This window comes from Euleptes europaea, chromosome 1 (genome assembly GCF_029931775.1).
Source record: "Euleptes europaea isolate rEulEur1 chromosome 1, rEulEur1.hap1, whole genome shotgun sequence".
Lineage (NCBI taxonomy): Eukaryota > Metazoa > Chordata > Lepidosauria > Squamata > Sphaerodactylidae > Euleptes > Euleptes europaea.
In genome coordinates this window covers 114,838,074-114,855,353 of record NC_079312.1, presented here as the reverse complement: position 1 = coordinate 114,855,353, position 17,280 = coordinate 114,838,074, and the positions used below count along the sequence as shown (strand labels likewise).

Below are 17,280 nucleotides of genomic sequence, written 5' to 3'. Positions count from 1 at the left end.
TCCACATTCTGTTCCCTCCCACCAAGGCTTCCCTCTCTCAGGGTTTCCAATGCAGGTTTTGTAAAGGCAAAGATATTTGAAACTCTGCAGTAGGGATGGGATTTGGAACAGTGTGGGGAGAGAGTTACAGGGCCCCTCTTCTGCGGCTTTTTTGCTCCAAATCGCTCACACTGAAAGTAGCTTTTCCTGTTTCAAAGTGGCTATGAGGCTACTGTTACATGCATCTAGACCAGGGGTGTCAAACCTAAGGCCTGCGGCCCAGATCCGGCCCCTTGAGAGCTCTTATCCGGCCCGCGAGCCAGCTGAGGCAGCCAACCCCCACCCACTCCCAATCTGGGCTGGGCTGGGAAGGCATGGTGCGGCCTGACCAAGTGACATTTATGTCATATCCGGCCCTCGTAACAATTGAGTTCGACACCCCTGATCTAGACCTAACTAGTAGAATTGGCCAAAGAAGTTAAGGAAGCCGCTGGTTTTGCTTGCTTTGATCACTTACAATAATAAGGGTAAAATCTTCCTGGGTTCTGTTCCCCATGTGGGGCTGAACTGCAGCTTTCTGGTAATTGTTGGGAGGTGAACTATGAAAAAGCAAAATCTTTTTCCACGTCCGTGTTTAAATCAGCATTCTAATTTTGACAGTCTTTCATCTGACCTCTCTTTCTGTGACATGTACGCACTTTTCCCTGTTGCGGTTCAAGGTTGCTCTTTCTGACATACGGAATCTCTGCCCTAGGCAGGCAGAGCAAGGTGAGCATGAGGCATGAGCTGGTCATGGTTTTCTCTTTCCTAACGCTACGAGACAACACTGCGGCTTACACCTTGACGTCGTTGTTTAACTTGGTATGAGGTCATACTCTATTTCTATTATTGTCTGTATCATGATTCCTGGAGTAATCTACCTCGGGTGATGGGGTGGAAATAGAAAGCAGAAAGGCCTTGGGCTGTCTGGACTATACATGACTTCCTCCCTTAAGGCAGGGGAGAGTGAATGCAATCTGTTCTTGGCTCTTGCAGTGCGTTTAAACAAAGCTGTCACAATAATGTTTTGGCACAGGCTTGTGGTCTAAAATAGAAGCTTGTAGAACATCTGATGCCAGATTCTTCTTTGGCCCCTTTCATTTTTTGGCACTGGCACCTCCTCAGTGAGTCTGTCTCACAAGGAGGGCAGTGCATAAGAAGAAGAAGAGTTGGGTTTTTTATGTCGACTTTCTCTACCAAGGAAGAATCAAACTGGCTTACAATTGCCTTCCCTTCCTTTCCCCACAGCAGACACCTCATGAGGTAGGTGGGACAGAGAGCTCTAAGAGAACTGTGACTGGCCCAAGGTCACCCAGCTGGCTTCATGTGGAGGAGTGGGGAAACCAACCGGTTCTCCAGATCATAGTCCACCGCTCTTAACCACTACACCATGCTGGCTCTCCTAGCCAGCCATAGAGTTCTCTGCTAATGGAGGGCTCACATGTTGTCTCAATTACTAGCTCTGTGCCATGGGATTCCTGGGAGAAGTCTTTAACCCGTCCCTCAAAGCGGTGGTCAGACAGGTATTTGAAACCTACGTATTTGTCACATGTGGCAGCTAGGTAGAAAGTTTCGTGGGGAATTTATTTGGGATGTGTGTGTGTGTGTGTGTAAAGTGCCTTTAAGTCGCAGCCGACTTATGGCGACCCCTTTTGGGGGTACTCAAATTGCAATTTAAATTGTGTTTCAATTTAGAAGTAGGTACAAGCGGTCTTGAGAGTGTTTGTTGTTCCCTCTGGGCCTCAGTAGATTCCAGGATTCAGCTTACATCAACCTGCCTTTACCCTTCCAAAACCTTATTCTGTGTTAGTATGTCTTGGCTTTTATGTTCATATAGATCTGCTGTGCTTGACCAGGTTAAAAACCTCCCCAAAGCAGAGAGCCAGCGTGGTGTGGTGGTTAAGAGAGGTGGTTTGGAGCGGTGGACTCTAATCTGGAGAACTGGGTTTGATTCCCCACTCCTCCACATGAGCAGCGGAGGCTAATTGGGTGAACTGGATTTATTTCCCCACTCCTACACATGAAGGCAGCTGGGTGACCTTGGGCTACTCACACTTCTCCGAACTCTCTCACCCACACCTACCTCGCAGGGTGTCTGTTGTGGGGAGGGGAAGGGAAGGTTATTGTAAGCCAGTTTGATTCTTCCTTAATGGTAGAGAAAGTTGGCATATAAAAACCAACTCTTCTTCTTCTTCAAAATGTGGTCAGTTATGGGGGGGGGGCGGGGAATTCCCAATAAAATATTGGAAACTTTGTGCTTGAAAAAGAAGCTTGGGAAGGTAGTGGCTGCAGCCAATGAAGACCAAACTTGTGTTCCTTCACGCCAGCATGGATAATGTGGCTGTTCTTTAAGCTGTGTATGTAGCAGGGTCTTCTGAATTGGGGTAACAACCCTGGGTGTGACTGAAAGACAGTCCAGTAAGGCAAACAGCACAAAAGTCCCACTGTAAAGCATTCTTCTCCCCACCCCACCTCCCCCATGTGGACTGGATGGGACTGCAGATCATGCTATTTGTCGATAACACGTGCCTTTTGGGTTGTAAGAAAATCTGATTGGCGCATGCTCCATTATCTGGAATAAGGAGGATTTAGAGTGAGATTTTTTAGGATTTTGTAGGAAACCTGCCCAGTCTTGTCTCATGCTATACTGTGTTCACCACCTCTTTGCCTTGAACCCTCTATAGGGCTGACTCTTCTGGTCTCATGCTACACTGTGTTCACCACCTCTTCGCCTTGGACCCTATATAGGGCTGACTCTTCTGTCAGCCAGCTGCAACAGAGGCCGGGACTAATCAATAGCCAAAGACGAGAGGCTGTTTAGCTCCTGCTTGACTGCTAATTTTGGTTCTTGGCCTGGATCAGCTTTCTATTGAATGCAGCAGCGTCAGGACGTGGCTATTTGATCTGTCCCCAGGGGAATTGATTAGGGTCACTGTGTCCTGGGCCTCTGGCAGAGCTAGTTTGTCCTTCACCTTCCACACTGCTGCTGCAGCATCATGCCTGAAGGTTTAACAACCAGAATGCAGCCACTGAACATGCAAGCTGGGGACCGAAGGTAGGAGAGGCGGGCCCGTAACGGAAAAGTAATGAACAACGTTGAAGCAATCAGAAGCTGAGATGCAGGCTTTGGGAACGAAGACATGTGTTTGCTCGGTCTGTCTGTATTTTTTCTACGGTGTTTTGCTCCTGCCCTCTTTCCAAGGAGTTCAGGAGGCATGCACGGTCCTCCCAGCCTCACAACAACCCTGTGAGGCAAAGAGAGACTGACTGTCTCTCAAAGTCACCCAGTGAGCTTCACAGTTGAGGGGGAATTTGAAGTCTGGACTTTCTAGTCCACCACACTGTTCACGAGACCATAATACTGGCTTTCTCTCTCTCTCGGTGGTGTGTTCAATTAATCGGAGGCCTTTTAAATGTGGCTGTTTCCCTCAGCGTCACTCCGACTACGACTTCGGGCCTTTGTGTTGATTATGCATGCCGTTTCCGACCATCAGAGGTCGCCTTGCTCTCCCCCTGTTCCCCCACGTTTTGCTCACATTTTCAAGAACCTGGTTTATCTGGAATTTGAAAACATGGGCAAAATGTGGGGAAATGCAGGGGGTGGGCGAGGCGACCTCTGATGGTTGGAAATGGCATGCATAATCAAAACAAAGACTCAAAGTCGTCGGAGGGGTGACAGTGAGGGAAACTGCCATGCATGAAAGACCTGAGTGGACCAACTGGAGATTAATATTTGCTAGACAATTCTGGTTTGAAGGCATTCTGTAAAACTCTGGTTCCTTCCTGGTGTAGTATTTTGTCTTTTTGTACTTGAGGTGCCTTGTGCACATTGCTCTGGAGGTAGCCTCTCTTCCTCCTGTTGTAGAAGAAAGTCAAAAAGGGCAATGCAATGCTTAATACAGATATTCGTCTGGTAAAAAATGTTACACAAATCCCTGACAAATCACCCTTAGGTTGTTTATGCATGGGAGTTTTGCCTGAGGTTTGTTGCTCGTTGGATCCACACTTTCCTGTTGCAAATCTATGCACCAGCAGTCTCCCAAGTTCAAATCAAGAAGCATTGGAGTCCCCACCCCTTGAAACGCTGCTTTGTAATTGGCTGTAGTGCTCTCTGTGAGAGAAAAGTCCCCCCCCACAGAAACCAAAGTGGTACGTTAAAAAGCATTTTAAAAACAAAACGGAACTCTCTAAAAGGAATGGGGGAGGGAGAAAAACCCAAACCTCATTTTTAAAATCCTTTCTTCTGCTCAGAAAGAACTCCTAGAAAAGAGGAAGCAGGAAGTATTTGAATCCCAATCCCTTGACATGCTGCTTTGTAATTGGCTGTAGTGCTTTCTGTGAGAGAAACGTCACTCCCCCAAGCTTCCGTGTCCCGCACTTTGCCTTATGCAAGGAGATTTCACCCGGGTTTTTCTCAGGGGAGATTGAAGAGTCAGGTTATTAGAGGAACAGAAAGTCCTAGGATTTGTGAGGGCTGGCCGCGAGGTCATCTCTAATGGACAGAAAACTCATGCATAATTCCAAGGAACAACCAAGACAGACTGGGGGTGAATGTGAGTGGAAATACCCATGCATAAATGACCTTAGAGGAATCTGTAAAAATGTTCAGTCTCAAGTAAATAAATTTTAAGGGGGGAAAATCAAAATAATAAATATACTTTTAGAACCCCAAAAGGCAAAAAACACTCTCAATGCAGTAAAACTATAATGCAAATTCAAAACTATTGTGTTTGCAGCTTAGCAAATAATGCCCTCAATGTACTTGTTTCTCTCTTGCTATTATTCTGATATCTTAATTTTGACACCCTTGAGGGCATGGTCAATACACAGAGGCTCAGGTTTAAAACCACTCTTTCTTGTTAATCCTAAGAATGACTCTAAAAAACAGCAGAAACAGAATGTTTTAAAAGCCAGGATTTTCAACCTTACAGTTTTTCGGTCATTTTAATAACTTCAAGTAAAGGCTGGCCTCCTCTTAATGAAAATATGGGGATCATTGATGGATTTTATCAGGAGAGTCATTCCAGTAGCTTCAGGGCAGTTTATGGGAAAGGCTTTTCTCAATCCAGCCACAATTCTAACCTGTCTAGAAAATGGCACTTGGATTTTCCCTAAAGATTTTAGTTAAGATTATGGTGCTTATGTTTACTAGCAAGGGCAGCAGGTTCTAGTAACAGTGCCTTTCAAATCAGTGAATGGTATAGAAATGCTGTCAGTTGGGCATGTATCCTGTGCCAGTTCTGGTAAGACATAGACACACCTGCCTAGAGAGTTTCTGACAGTGGTATAGTCTGTATAGCGTGCTGGCACATCTATTAAGTTCATCTGTTGGTGGAAGTTCTGAGCTCTATATGCCCATGCTTTGGTTTCTCCTTGGAGTTCATTACTGCTTCTTTGGAGTATGCAAATGCCAGGCAGCACAATCCTAAGGTGGGAGTAATTGTGCCACGTCTGGGGGCGGAGCAGCCACAGCACAGCTGTGGCCAGCAAGCCGCACAGGAACACTCCCCCAACGCCCGTGAAACTGCTGTATGCAGTTCCATGGGCTGCATCACCCATTTTTTGCTGGCATAAGTTTGCGCTGGCAAAAGTGGGTGTTCCCTGGGCGAGAGGGCTCAATGAGCTGACTAAAGTCAGCCCCACCCCTGGTGCCACCTGGGCATTCAGAATCTTATTCTGTGAGATTAGGTTGACATCCTGCCAAGCAGTAATCTACACAATATTCTAGGAGACTCAAACAAGAAGGAAAAAATACAGGCTGATCTGATATTCTGATGACTTGATTTTGATTTTATTTTAAATGTTTACTTATTTTTTTCATCAATTGATTCAAAATGCAGCATATTTAAAATTGCAAACCATATTAATTAAATGCAGTAATGCAGATTCTAACGCAACTAAAAATAAAACATTAAAACTACTCACAAAAAGCAGAACCATCTTTCCATCTTCTTTAGAGTCCTGCAGAAAAGCTCAGCTTTTATACCACCTGAAATCTATCCATGAGAGCAGGGGTGTGTGTGTGTGGGTGGAGGGAGGTAGTTGTGAATTTCCTGCATTGTGCAGGATGTTGGACTAGATGACCCTGGAAATCCCTTCCAACTCTATGATTCTATGGTTGTTTATGCATGGGTACTTTCACATTTGCCCCCAGTGTGTCTTGGTTGTTCCTTGGAGTTATGCATGAGTTTTCCCCCATTAGAGATGACCTCGCTGCCAGCCCTCGCAAATCCCAGGACTTCCTGTTCCTCTGTTAACCTGATTCTTCCCTCTCCCCTGATCTCAGATCGGGTGAAATCCCCATGCATAAGGCAAAGTGGGGAACACGCAAGCTTGGTTTCTCTCACAGCCAGTTACAAAGCAGCGTGTAAAGAGGTGGGGATTCAAATGCTTCCTGCTTCCTCAGAGCTCTTTCTGAGCAGAAGAAGGGCTTTTTAAAACCTGAGGCTTAGATTGCTCCATTTGGTATTTTTTGTTCTTAAAATGCTTTTTTATGCAGCAAATGGTGTTTGTAGAGTAAGCTCTACAAAGTAAGCCAATTGCAAAGCAACATTTAAAGGGGCGGGATTTGATTTGAGCTTGGAGACTACTGGTGCATAGATTCCCAACAGGAAAGTGTGGGTCCAGCGAGCAATGAACCTCAGGTAAAACGTCCGTGAGTGATTCTAACCTTGTGATGCAGCTTCACAATTGAGGCACTGCTACCAACAAGGTCCTGTCTTGTGTGACCATCTGCTGCCCCTCATGTGATGAGTGAGGCAGAAAGCAGGGGCTGCAAGACATGACTGAATGAATAGGTCCACACAGGAAGTTCTTAAGGTATCCTGGCTCCAGGGGCCATTTGGTGCTTTAAATTGGGCCTGGGAGCCAACTAGGAGCCAGCAAAGTTGATACAATAATGTGCCCTATGCAGCAATTCAGAGTTGGCACCCTTATTACTGTATTCTGGACCACTTGTTTTCATGTGTTTAACGAAGGCAAGCCCACTTCTTCCCCCCCCCCCTTCCAGGAGAGTGTGTAGTTGGTTTACCAGCCCACTCTGCTAAAATGTGCCTTTGGCTACCACTGCCTCCTGGGCATCTAAGATGAGCATCAGGCCGAGAGGCACCCCGAAGCTATAAATGCATAATGTTCAAGGGGAGAATGAGATCCCATCCAGAACAGGTTGTTCTGATCCCCCGCCCTCAGCACCAATGCCTCCATCCTGTTGGATTAGGTTTGTTTTATTTGTCCTTACTGTGTCCATCTCTGGTCCCAGACAGTGGTTGGGGACTTCAAATGCCACCCCTCAAGCGAGATTGATATGAAGGACAGTGCTGGGTGTCTTCAGCAGGCTAATGATGCTGTCATTGAACTACTGTGAGGATTTCTCCTTCATGAAGCTGAAGCGTTGACCATCAGGCAGTTCTTTCGCTCAGTGGTGAGTGTTCCCATGCCAGCTGCCCCCAGGAATGAGCTGCACTGGCGTGGAAATTCTCATGCCAGGCTGAAGGATCGTCTGATGGCTGCCCCCTAAATATCATAGTGTGCAAGTGGAGGATCTTAAGAACATAAGAAAGGCCATGCTGGATCAGACCAAGGTCCATCAAGTCCGGCAGTCTGTTCACACAGTGGCCAACCAGGAAGTGCCTCTAGGAAGCCCATGAACAAGATGACTGCAGCAGCATTATCCTGCCCGTGTTCCACAGCACCTAAGATAATAGGCATGCTCCTCTGATCCTGGAGAGAATAGGTATGCATCATGACTACCGGTAGTATCCATTTTGATTAGTAGCCCTCTCCTTCCTGCATGAACATGTCCACTCCCCTCTTAAAGCCTTCCAAGTTGGCACAAAGAACCCATTTCTAGCTGCTTCTATGGGGAGTAATATGTATGCTGCCCCAACAATATACATGTATACAGAAGTACAGTACAAAAAGAAGTCATATGAAAAGATTGTGAATAAATGAGAGGGTATCTAGGGTAGGTGCCCATGGGTGTGGATGCTCCAGGATAAGGAAGTGGACAAAGCACTATCTATACAAAAACCCTGATACAAGGTTGAGTATTCCTCATCTGGACTGCTTTGTCCAGAAGTGGTCCGTATTTCAGATCTTTCCGTATTTCGGAATACATCCATGCCGCCCTGCCATTCTGAAGCCTGGAGGGGCAGGGCGGTGTGGATGCGAGTCAGATGCCGGCTTGAGAAGTCTGGTTTTCGGGTCAGTCCGGATAAGGGATGTCTGGATAAGGGATACTCAACCTGTATAGTATCCAAGGGAATAAAAACAGCTCCCTACTACTTGTGCTTTCTGTTTCAGAAAGATGAGGAAATAATGAGCAACACACTGTTATTAGATCCAAAACTGACAAAATAGGAAGGAAATGTTTGAGATTGGGGAAGCTGTGTATAAAGGGACTAGCCATAAACTATGGAAATGTTTCCTATTAAAATAGGAAATGGAAGGGCATCAAATAGCAAAGAACATTAAAACGGAAAATTTCCAAAAGCTAGAGAATGAAATAATGATAGTTACAATAACCCGTGAGAGTGTAAAAATCTCAATTCAGAGCAGGGAATAGGCTCTTTAAAGCAAAGTTTGAAGGAGATTGGGCTATCTTAGGCTTTTTATGCAGGGGCGTTTCCCTGCGGTCACCCTCTCTGACTGCTTCGGGGGTTCCTTTTGATTATTTATATCTTATCTACCCTTCAGTGGTTGCCTCGCTCTCCCCGAGTGTTTTCCCCTGCATTTTCCAAATTCTGGCTAAAACAGCTTCTGCAAAACATAGGCAAAATGCATGGGGAGAGTGAGGTGACCTCTCTTGGGCGTAAAAGACATGCTTAGTCAAAACGAAGCCCGAAGCAGTCGGTGGGGGTGACCTCGGGGAAACGTCCCTGCATAAAAGGCCTTAATACCAGCCACCAAATGATAGTGCAAACAGGGACATCTTTCATTGCCTCTGAAAAACTTTGCAATTCAAAATTAGCAGCCCTCTAGTCAAAAGATTCTTGTTTTTACACTAGCTGTTTTGCAGGAATTGTCATGCCTGTGTATGGTTATTGCTGTCAAGTTGCAAAAGCCTTGTGTTTTCCACATTGACACCTATTTTTAGACCTGGTTTGTAGGAATGATTTTGGCCGTGCAGCCCCAGTCTGTCCAGTGGGTAACACTGGCAAAGTGTTACTGAAGCACCTGGCAGGAGGGAATGATCAGGTTGGTAAGGTGGCTGGCAGTGCCTAGCCATTCCTGGTTGCACTGCCACCTAAAAATATCATGCTTTTCACATCTGAAGACAAGATAAAAACATTTTTTACACTGGCAAACCACCTCTGCTAGTCTCTTGCCATGAAAACCCCCAAAGGGGTTGCCATAAGTTGGCTGCGACTTGACGGCACTTTACACATACACAAATGTTTAAAACTGCTCTGTACTAATTTACTGCTCTGAGCAGGGAGCAAGGTAGGGTAGGGACATAGTCAGGCCTCAAGTGGCAAATCTAAGGTGTTCTGAAGAAAAAGAAGAGTTGGTTTTTATACCCTGCTTTTTCTCTACCTTTAAGGAATCTCAAAGCAGCTTGCAATCATCTTCCTTTCCCCTCCCCACAACAGACACCCCTGTGAGGTAGGTGGGGCTGAGAGAGTTCTGAGAGAAACTGTGACTGGCCCAAGGTCACCCAGCAGGCGGAGCGGTGAATTGAACCCGGTTCTCCAAGTTAGAGTCCGCTGCTCTTAACCACTACACCATGCAGAATTGGAGCTGAAATACAGTGCTCTATTAAATGCACAGTTGTAAGTCTGCAGCTACCTGATAGAAGAGCAATTCAATAGCACTGCTTTTAAAAAAACATGTTCTCCTACAGAAAGAACCAGTGTTCTGTAATTTAAAAGTTGGTGCATTCTTACTGTTCATGCCTGGTTGTATATGAACGCTTCAAAGTACTGTAGAGATTTGGCATGGGAAGGTTGAGGAAAATATTAACTTTTAAATTGAGCATCGAAAGCTAGAGAAAGCTAATGCTGACCGTGGAGCACTGTTCTAATGGGCTTCCTGTTTCCTTCAGGAAGTGCGCTGTTATACTGTGCAGCAATGGCAGATTTTGAACGGTCATAGTAGATCACATCCCATTGATGGCAGAAGGCAGGACTGATGTTTGCCCTGTCTGAATCTGGACAGAATGGTAGTGGCCTTCTCTTTATTAAAATATATGTCTTCCTTGTCAAGAGGTCAGCGTGGCTTTCAGTAGTATACACGTCAAACTGCAGCCAAGTGCAAATTAAAATTCAAAGCACTGGAAACTTCATAATTAGCTCTTTATCAGTTTCTCCTGCCAGGTATAGCTCTGCTAAGTAACATCCCCATTTTCCTTTCTAGAGCTACCCAGTTTTAAAAAGCCAGGCCTCACAGCCATTTCCAAAAGCCAGTAAATTTGGGAGCGACAGGTTTCTTCTGGGAGTCCATTCCACAATTGTGAAGCTGCAGGTGAAAATGCCCAATCTCTCGCTGACATCATCCACAGGTCTCAGTGAGAAGGGACCAACAGTAAAGATAACTGGGCAGATCTTACAGTGCACATGGGTACTGTGTCAGAAGAACTGGTGAACAGCTCCTATTCATTGGTGCCAGCTGAAGGTTCAAGATACCACAGTTCCTGGAGCAGCCCGTTCCCATTGCACTGGCTACAGGAAGGGCAGCACTATTGAAGGAGGAGCTGTGGCTCAGTGGTAGAGCCTCTGCTAGGCATGCAGAAGGTCCCAGGTTCAATTCCCAGCATCTCCAGTTAAAGGGACGAGGCATGTAGGTGATGTGTAGGACTTCTACCTGGAGAGGTGATGTGTAGGACCTCTACCTGGAGAGCCACTGCCGGTCTTAGTAGACAATACTAACTTTGATGGACCGAGGGCCTGATTCAGTATAAGGCAGCTTCATGTGTTCATGTGAATAATGGATGGGATCTCCCTTCCCTTGGTGTTTGGAGCCTGCTGAGGAACTTTCTTTCAGTCCTTCCCAGGTTCTGCTTCTCTCTGCTCATGGTGCCTGCTGAACTTTGCATTTTCAGATCGTGCCTCCCTCCAGCATGTTACAGGTTGCAAATAGTGGATTCTTTTGCAGCAGACATGGCAGCTGGTACATTTGGTAAGGAAGCAGTCCGCAAATTAAACTAGTGGAAGCTCAGAATATGACTTATTTATTTGCCCATATCTACATATGAAGCAAGTTGAGGTCTTTCACACCACCAGCGTGGTATAGTGGTTAAGAGTGGCGGACTCTAAACTGGAGAACCGGGTTTGATTCCCCACTCCTCCACATGAGTGGCGGACTCTAATCTGGTGAACTGGGTTGGTTTCCCCATTCCTCCACATGAAGCCTGCTGGGTGACCTTGGGGTAGTCACGGTTCTCTCGGAACTCTCTCAGCCCCACCTACCTCACAAGGTGTCTGTGGGTAGAGGAACGGAAGGACATTGTAAGCAGGTTTGAGTCTACTTAAAAAGGTATAGAAGATCAGGGTATAGAAACCAACTGTTCTATCTGATCCCATTAACTGGAGATGCCAAGGATTGGACCTCTGGGGCATTCTGTGTGCCAAGCAGACACTCTGCCACCGAGCCAAAGCCCCTCCCAATAGTTTTCATCCATTCTTGCTTGTGAGGTAAGACTGGGCTCTTCCTTGAGCATCCTCGGAAGGAAGGTTGACTCTTATGTTGGTTGTTGTGCTTTGCAATCCTCCCTGATAGGGTTTATTCTTCTCTTGAGGGATTTGACAAACGGTGACTGGGAGAGCACTGTCAAAGGTGTGGGCTTCCTGACGTTCTGTGATAATGGCCTAGGTCTCTCATCACTCACTACAGATATCTCTGGCATATTGCTCTTCCTTGCTTCTGCATCACCCCAAGGTGGTGTAATAGTTTGTGTTCCCTCCCCCAAGGAAGCTGATTTGAAGAAATTATACAGAAGTAAGTACATTTTCACAGGCTGTGTAACTGACCTGGCCACCAGTCGGAGGACAAAGGGCTGATGTTAGGTCACTCCTGATCCTCCCAGCAAAACCACCATACTAGGGGAAGATCAAGCTGATCCTACCCACTGTACTTTCCCCTCCTTTCCAGAATAGTTTCGGTTGGAGCTAGCTCATAGGTGCATGCGCTTCAGGATGTTTTTATACTGACATATCGCCATGTAGGTCCTGATGTACTCCGACTTTTCCCCGATTTGCCCAGTCACTCCTGAGCAGTGCCATGTCGTCCTTTGACGCCGCACAGCACTGAAACTTGTGGCAAATGGGCAAATCTCTGTCACATTTTATCATCATCTATTGTGCTGTGTTATCTTGGAGGCGTCCCCCTGCAGGAGGCGGTTCTTCCAGTCTCTTGGCAAGTTTGTAGGGGTTTAAGTCATCTCGGTTTGGGAGCTTATCCTCCATACATTCCCTTAAATCCGTGTTAACCTATTTCCGTAATGAAAGGAGACAGGAAGATATCGATCCTTGGCAAGAGATCCTTGGCAAGCGTGTGCTCAGAGCCGTCTTTGTTTTCTTTGGAATCGGCCGTGCCATCCTTTCGAAGAGGAGCCTCCTTTTATCCCCCCCCCCGGCGATTACTTTTAATTTGTGACATTCTGCCTCGCCTTTCACGTATATATTGAAATCATAACAGTGTAACAAGTAACGGAGGGTGAGAAATGGAAGGAAGGAAAGCGAAAGGCAGGCCTCGAGCTGGCTCAGAGAAAATGGTTGTGGCAGAATCAAAATAGTAAGGAACACCTGTGGGCTCTCTCCCCCGGCAATTTTCATTCTGTAGGAACTGATAAATGTGTTTTTTTAGCGCTAGGTTGCCACCCTCGGTCTTCTATTTTGAGGTGCTGTCTTCCCCTCTTTCACTACAGGGAGCTGTAGAGACACTACTTTTTTGTAATACTGGTGGTTGCCTAATAACGTGGGCTGGCCTTGGCTCGGGGGAGCTGTTTGCGTGTGCGCGCACACATGCGCTTTCTCTCAGATGGCCTTTGTGATAGGCGTGCAAGCATCCTGCCGAGTACAGCTGTGTGACTGGCCGAGCCGTCCTGTCTTTGGTGACTGGCGGTATCGCTCTCTGTTTGCATTGCCATCATGTGATCCTCTGCCCCACCGCCCCCTCCCCCCACCAACGTGCTGGTGGCAGGCGCTCTTTTGTAACCGGCTTGCCCCACTTACAGAGCAGTTGCTTCTGGACCTCGGAGAAGCGTGACGCTCAGAGGGAGATGGTTTGCGCAACACCCCTGGTGGTTCTCTCTACCTGATATCTGGATAGAAGCAATATAGCCTTGACATAGCCCAGCCTTCCTCCGCCTACTTCTTGGAGACCCCCCTGGAATTTGGTGCATGGTGGATCTTCGGGGCTGCCTGCTGTGTCTAAGGGAGGACCCGGTGTTGTCACAGTAGGGGGTATCCCACCGCTATGGTGGATCGCTTCAGTCGGGTTTAACGCGGTTTACACCGATGCAGTCGAGAGAGCGGGAGAGGAGGCGAAACAGGCGTGCCCTGGAGCTGCGTTTGGCCTTGTGCTGGCTGAGGACTCTCTTTGGCTTCCAGGAGAAGTTGAGTTCCAGGCGGGGGCCGTGTTTGCTTTTACCACTGGGGGCAAAGTCTCCCATGAACCGTCGGGCCAGCCCTTCTCCACCACCCGTCATGACCTCTTAACTGTATGCTGGCGGCTGCGGAAACGGCAGGGCCTTCCTTGGGACCCCCGGGGCTGAGGGACACGGAATGGATGGTAAGAAGCAGCGGGATCCCAGATGGAGAGGCATTCTTTCCCCCTCCTCCCTATGAAGAGGGTATGTTGTAATGCAGTGAGAGGATGCACAGAGGCTTAGTGATCCTACCGTGACCCTGAATCTGGCACAATAAATAAATTTGTACCCCTTTGCTTGCAACCCAGGAAGCATATTGGGGCTGCTCTGACAGGATGAGAGAACCATTTGTATGTTTATCCTTGGGGACGGATCCCTGCTGAATTGTCTTTCCACTGACTTTGGAATTTAGCTCTTCCTCCCAGTAAAAAAAAATCCCTGAGCTCAACTAAATGAGCCTAAGAGCTCTTTCTTTCTTTCTTTCTTTCTTTCTTTCTTTCTTTCTTTCTTTCTTTCTTTCTTTCTTTCTTTCTTTCTTTCTTTCTTTCTTTCTTTCTTTCTTTCTTTTCCTTCCTTCCTTCCTTCCTTCCTTCCTTCCTTCCTTCCTTCCTTCCTTCCTTCCTTCCTTCCTTCCTTCCTTTCTTTCCTCCTTTTTTTCTTTTTTTCTTCCTCCTTTCCTTTCCTTTCCTTTCCTTTCCTTTCCTTTCCTTTCCTTTCCTTTCCTTTCCTTTCCTTTCCTTGTTGTTTCTTTCTATATGTTTTACCAGCATAATGTGGTTCTGGCCTTTTACTGCTACTGAATTGTGAATTGTTGTCTAGATGCTAGTATGGTAGGAGCTGCCAGTTCCTGCCAGACTCTGGGCCTAAATCCTTACAAGTCCATTTCAAATTCCAGAAATCAAAGGATCTCCATGGCCACAATTGTATAATGTGCAGGCAAGCCATCTAAACTGTACTGTCATAGTTTACACATAATCTAGTGGATGCCTGCATTGAAAAGCACCATGACTAGCCCCGCTGGTTCCAAAAAAAAAATGTGAAACACGTCTTTAGAGTCTCCTGAACACATAGGAAGAAGCAGGCTGGGACTTCTGCTATACTGATATTCGATTTTCTGCCTTCTTGGAACTTCCATAATGCTTTGTCAGTACTCTAAGGGGTTCCATGGTCTGATACACACTTTTGTTTTTCTTTTGCAGAAGACAGCTGTTGGAGCTTCAGTTCAAAGGGGGAGGCAGTTCAGTGTGAGAGGAGCTATTCGATCCTTTCCTCTGCCTGTTTTCCCACAGAAAATCGCCATCCCCAAGTTGGCCGTGCTGAGGAAAACCTGTATATACCCATAAGATTTTCCCCAGCTGGGCCAAAAGCAGTGGGGAAAATGGTCCCTGACAATGGCACTGGTCTTTCTCTATAAACAAATAAGGACAAACACAGGCTTGCAATACAGAATGTAGAGCAAGAAAACAACAACAGCTACAGAGGGATTGAGTAATTACTGGTGAAACAATTGCTATGATAGAATAGAATAGGCACTACCACTGAGAAGACAGGCATTTTAGCTGTCATTGTGTGGACCAAGCCTTGAGGTGGCCCTGTCAGAAATGCCTTTTGGTTGGATCTTCATCAGCATCTGGGCTCATGCAGGAAAAGATGGTCCTTCAGAGACGCACCCTTCTAAGCTCATTGACTTCAGTGGATTTAGGAGGGTCTAATTCTGCTTAAAGTGGCACCGTTAGGATGTTCAAAGGTCCCTCTGAGATTTGCATGCTAGTTGCCCGTCAGAGCCATCATTGCTCCTCAAGAGACTTGTTAGCCAAAAGGACTGCGTGTTTATGTTTTGGAAACCTTGTGAATAGGGAGTCAACAGATCCCCTTAGCATAACACTTCAGGTGCTGACACAGGAACAAGGTTAAATTCTAACTTTTGATTGTGGAGGGTGGTGCTGAAGAGGAGATTTATAGTTGTCTTTCATCCTAGATCTGCTGAGTGCAGACAACTTCCAGCCTAGATTAAAGGCAAAGGAAAGGGGTGGCACAAAAGGCAAAGGAAAGGGGTGGCAAAACAGTGTGTTCCTTACTACAAAACTTGTAGGGAAAATAGTGAACTCCTGGGGGATGGAATAAATTGAAGTTTTAGTAATCACAAATTCTGACAAAATAACCAATCAGAATGAATGGGTTGGATTGAGGATAACTTTTCTGCTCACCCAAGGCATTTCTGTCAATGGAACAGAATACTCCTTGTTGGGTTGGATCCAGACTAAACTTCCTGCTAATGGAAGGGGTGTGGTAATTTCCACCAATTCCCTCTTCCTACTGCCGACCCATAATATGCCTGTCATGGTGTTGCTGGTGGCCAGCTGTCTTCCAGGAGCAGCATTTTTGGGGAGATCAGTGGGCTGCAGTGGCAGAGGAGAGGATATTCCTATTTAGAAGATAGGCAATAGACTAGTATAAATAACAGTTCAACACAGCTTCAGAACTGTTCACCTCTCAAATTCCTGTGAATGCGTGAGCCTTTCATTTGTATTAGAAAGGCCGAAGTCCTTCCAGCCACAGTTCTGACCCCTTGGATGATTGAATTTTGAACAGGGTCCCGCTTTTGAGAATCGTATTAGATAGAAGTGTGGCGTATGTAAATTCTGTGGATAGACCGGGGGAGAACTGAATTCTTTCTCTAAACCAGAATAGCTAGTGACTGAGGATTCCACAGTTTCCTTTCTAGTGTGTCACAAGGATCACATCCTTGAGCCACTTAGACTTCATTTATATTGCACAGAAGGTTACTCAGTCCTGGCACATGCTTCTTGCCTCTGCCATGTGCTCAAGGCACAGGAATGGCCATAGCACTTCTGCTCCACCACAAAGTGCTTTCTGTAAAGAAGGCTGCAGCTTCAACTAGTCCAGTCTTCCTTTCGTGTTCTGCTTTTCACCAAGCATTTTGTCGGAGGACTCTGACCGCTGCAGTGCAGCTTGCGTGCCAGAGGTAAGAAAACAGAATCTGGAGTCGCTTGAACAGCTGTTGCATATTTTATTTATTTGTTAAAATATTAATGCTCCATTGCTCTCTTTGTGGCTTAAGGTAGCTTGCAATTCATAATTCAAACAATATAGTTTGATAAAACCCCAGAGAATGTCTGTGGCTCAAAACTCCATTAAATGCAGTGCATCTGAAAAATATCCACAGATGGTGGCTCCTGACCTTCTCAGAGATCATTTTCTGTAAAGCTGGAGCCCGTATTGAGAACGAAGGGTTCCAGTAGGCACCAAGTGGGCAACCTTAAGCAGGACAGTAGCCAAAAGGTGGCAATCAAAGGACTGAAAGTGGCACTTGAGAACATAGGGAGAGAAACACATATGTGGATCCCAGTCCGTAGGGTTGCCAGGTTCCTCTTCGCCACCGGCGGGAGGTTTTTGGGGCGGAGCCTGAGGAGACAGGGCTTGGGGAGGGGAGGGAGGGACTTCAATGCCTTAGAGTCCAATTGCCAATGCAGCCATTTTCTCCAGGGGAACTGACCTGTATCAGCTGGAGATCAGATGTAATAGTAGATCTCCAGCTAGTACCTGGAGGTTGGCAACCCTATCTGTGAAGAGCTTCAGGTGTTATAACCAGCACCTTGAATTTAACTCAGAAACAAAGTGGTAGCCCATTCAGCTGTTTTAAAATAGGGGTTGTA

The 17,280-nt window shown here is 46.4% G+C and overlaps 1 protein-coding gene across 3 annotated transcripts in view; it reads left to right on the top strand.

Annotated features, from left to right (window-relative positions):
- The window catches only part of PRKACA (protein kinase cAMP-activated catalytic subunit alpha), a 75,744-nt gene that overhangs the window by 21,538 nt on the left and 36,926 nt on the right, over positions 1-17,280 (top strand). The window lies entirely within an intron of this gene.